General features: G+C 51.9%; 1 pseudogene; it reads left to right on the top strand.

Annotated features, from left to right (window-relative positions):
- The first annotated feature begins 1,094 nt into the window (after positions 1–1,094).
- On the top strand, positions 1,095–2,105 carry LOC147731463 (uncharacterized; annotated as a pseudogene).
- The last annotated feature ends 1,588 nt before the right edge of the window (positions 2,106–3,693 follow it).

Genomic DNA, 3,693 nt, shown 5'->3' with positions numbered 1-3,693 from the left:
GACATCTGACGCGGTTCCAGCAGCTTTATCAAACTGTAGCATTCTTTGTTTAAGGTCCTTCTTCCCCATCCTGTAGGGAAAGGAAAGGGGCCGGACAATGAGTGAGCAGATCTGCCGATACCATGAGGCCAAAGGACGAAGAGGCTACCACAGAGCACATGAGAGACTCCCTGCTAAAGCGCTGAGTAGTAAGATCAACACGTGGCAGCCAATACCATGTGGCAGACATGGTAACATCGGGCAGCTGATGACTAGAAGAGAAGCCTCCAGGGTATGGTGAGGGGAAAGCCACACATGACCAGCGTAAGGGGCAGAGCAAAGCACCAGGGTGACCTCAGGCCTTCACTGCAGCTCGGTCTCAATGAACCGCACAAAATAAGGTGGCATGGGGAACTGCTGCCAGCCCAGATCTCAGTGCAATAGCTGGCATCCCAATCCCAATGAAACATAAGTAGCACCAGTCCCCCAGTGGAAGGCCAGGTCATCAGTTATCACCAGGTATTAGGGGAGAAACTGGGTCCCAGGGCAGCCGGTGGTCCTGATTTTGCAGCATCAGGGTGGAGAGGTACTGGTGACGTTGTCCAGTTCCTGCATGCATCACCCAGAGCAGGCCGGCACGCTTCTCTGGCCAGCGTGCGTGCAGGAGGGACTGGGGGGAGTCAGCACGCCTGACTAGGCCCAGTGCCGCCGCAGCTCCATGTTGGAGTGCCAGGGCCTCCCCGCAAGCCCACCCCTTACCCCACCAAAACCAACACGACAGGCCCCCCTTTCGGGACCGCCCATAAGGCCGCAAAGCCCCGAGTGCGTCCCGCAACCAGCGGGGCCCGAACGGAGGTGCGGCGTGGGGAGGAGAGCCCACAGAAAGTAGTGTGCGAGGAGCGTAGGGCAGCGCCGGGAGTTCGCCTGAGCAAAACTCACTGCCCCCGTAAATGCGATCTTCTTCGTCGGACTAGGCCGTGAGGCCGCTCCAGCTGTCCGCGCCGCTCCAGTCCCCTGTCCCGCAGCGCTCCGCGCCTGGCATCAGAATGGTCCTCCCATACTCTGGGTGCTGCTGGAAGGTGTCTGCTGCGGGAGAGGTGCTCTTACATCGTGCAATGAAGGGGTATTTAGTCCCGACTGGCGGAGCTTCAGACAGATGCGGACATCTTGGTCGGCTCTGTGGCCACGCCCCGACATTTCTGTCTACTTAGCATGATGTTGCCCTGGTCTCCGCAACTGAAAAAGATGTCTTCAAATGTCTTGTTAACAAGTTCAATACCATGGACATATATCACAATATTAAGCTCTACCTATTTTGTTTTCCCTAGGTCTCCACTTACTTTGACACAAAACATTTGGATTTAGATACCACACTTCCACCAATAACAATATTCTTTATTTCACAACGGGTCGAACTAGCACAGCACCTGGGCAGAGCTTGGATACTGGACAGACTCCCACTCCACCACCAGATGAAGCTCTCAGTGATGACAACACTCCTGGACATGTGGACGTGGATGACGGTCCCGGCACATCTGGTCAGCCTGGTCAGACGGCAACAGTGAGTCTCATTGTGCCCACACCAACACCTCCCACTCAAGTTGCAACACCTCAACCAACCCCAGTTCCCCCCAACCTGTGTACCTAGCACAGTCACTACCATCTTGTGCTCCCAAGTCCTGGATTCTGAGGTGACAATTCTAAGCCCTGTCAAAGAGGAACAAGGTACCATTGGGAGAGTACACCCTGGCCAAGGGCACAGGCCTCATGGGAGGGGTACTGTGGGCCTGCTGAGTGAGGCCACTGGGGCCACTCACACCCAGGCCAATGTTGACCAAGTCTTGGGAGTCTATCAGGACTCCCAAGGCATGATAGGCCATCTATTGACGGAAATCCGGGAGATGAAGCAGCTGCAGAGTGACATACACAAGGAGCTGGCCACCCCCAACACCAACATTGGGCAGCTCATTGGTGTGCTGCAGGACATCAACACAATTTTGTGCAGGGCTTTTCCACCACCATTTACCTCTTCCTGTGGTCCAACTACACCCAGGCCATCTACATTCACCCCAGTCATGCTGGACTCTGCAACGACGAGACACCGTCACATAACCCTGGATGCCTGACCCTAAGATGGCGGCGCCTCATGACATGATACCTCGAATTCAACGGTGAGAGGCAACTTATTTTTCTGAAAACTTCCTATTTATTGAAAATCAGGCTCCAACTCGAAGGGTGCGGGGAAACCTCGGCAGACCCCCCAAACAGACCACCGCTAGGGGAGATCGGGCGGACGGAGACTTCTCACAACATGGCTGCGCCCAGAGAGTGAGCAATGGTGCCGGCTAGGCGCGATCCAGAAAAGTGAACACAGCACCAACGCAGCAGCCACAGAAAGACAGGGAACAGCGGAGAACCCCCCCCCCCCCCCCCCCCCCCCCCCCAGCTGCCCGAGCACAACCAGACAAAATATGAGGTGAGAGCCCCGTCGGCACCAGCAACAGGGGTGGGGAGGGATAAAAGAACGCAGGGCAACCAATCGACCCAAAGTGGGGGCAGACTGAAGAAACGTACTCAGTAGGAGCCCATATCAGGATGGGGGTTAAAGGACAAAAAAGGGGGGAAAACTAAAGCCAAAATAAAAAGTAAAAACTGTCTGACAGTGAAAAGACAGCACTAGATTGTCAGAGGCAGCCAAGGAACCCAACGCAGCCCCCCATCCCCGGCAACACTCATGTGCCGAAGGGAGAGGATCAGCATCTACACTCCAGCTCGCCTTATGCGCTCCTCCTCTGCGCACCTTGCAAGAGTGCCCCGTATCAAGCGCCTCAGAATAGGTAGGAGATCCTTTTTCTACCTGGGCCTACTCTATTGGAATAAAGTTCCATAACAGCTTTGTTGAGCACACAACCTGGATATCTTTCAAAGGAAACTAAAAACCTGGCTCTTTAACAGTTAATCCAGGTGCACTGGTCGGTCTCCCATTGCCTAGCGCCGGGACACTCTGCTGAGTAGCTGCACGCTCTATAAAACAGTATAACATAACAGTATAACATGTGTATTGTTGCATATAAGATCACATGTATCAATCTCCATTACATGCAAAGGGATGGAATGCTGTCTGTAAGTGTATTACTATTAAATCATCTTCCCAGGACCCATGATATGTGTCAATATATACAACTGATGTTCACTTCTTAATGGAGTTAACCATTTCTCAAGTGTTGGGAAGTAGAGATTGAAATGACTACAACTGCTATGAGGCCCTGTTTCTGTAATGCAAACAAGATACAATAGTGATTTTGCCCATACTCACTTGTCTGACATGTTACAATTTATGTTAATTTCTCATGGACTGAGCAATCTACAAACAATGCTCTATTCAGAGACATTTCTGTCTACTTAGCATGATGTTGCCCTGGTCTCCGTAAATTAAACTATTGATGGCATAAGTGACACCATACCAAGTGTGTACCTCAAATATCTAAAAGGCATTCAGCTAAGTCAGCTGATTAGAAGCGGCGGGTGACCCATTGACTCTGCATTGCTCACATGATGACTAATGATAAATATACAACTATGTTGTGTGATCGCCTGTATTGTACATAACTATGCCTTGGAATGGTCAATTACACATGTTACCTCTCCACCAACATGGGGCAGCTCATTGGTGTGCTGCAGGACATCAACACAATTGTGTGCAGGGTTTTTCCA

Source organism: Lissotriton vulgaris, chromosome 2_1 (assembly GCF_964263255.1).
Source record: "Lissotriton vulgaris chromosome 2_1, aLisVul1.2, whole genome shotgun sequence".
NCBI classification, from domain to species: Eukaryota; Metazoa; Chordata; class Amphibia; order Caudata; family Salamandridae; genus Lissotriton; species Lissotriton vulgaris.
The sequence above is the reverse complement of the archived record's forward strand: the minus strand, read 5'-3'. Positions and strand labels throughout refer to the sequence as shown.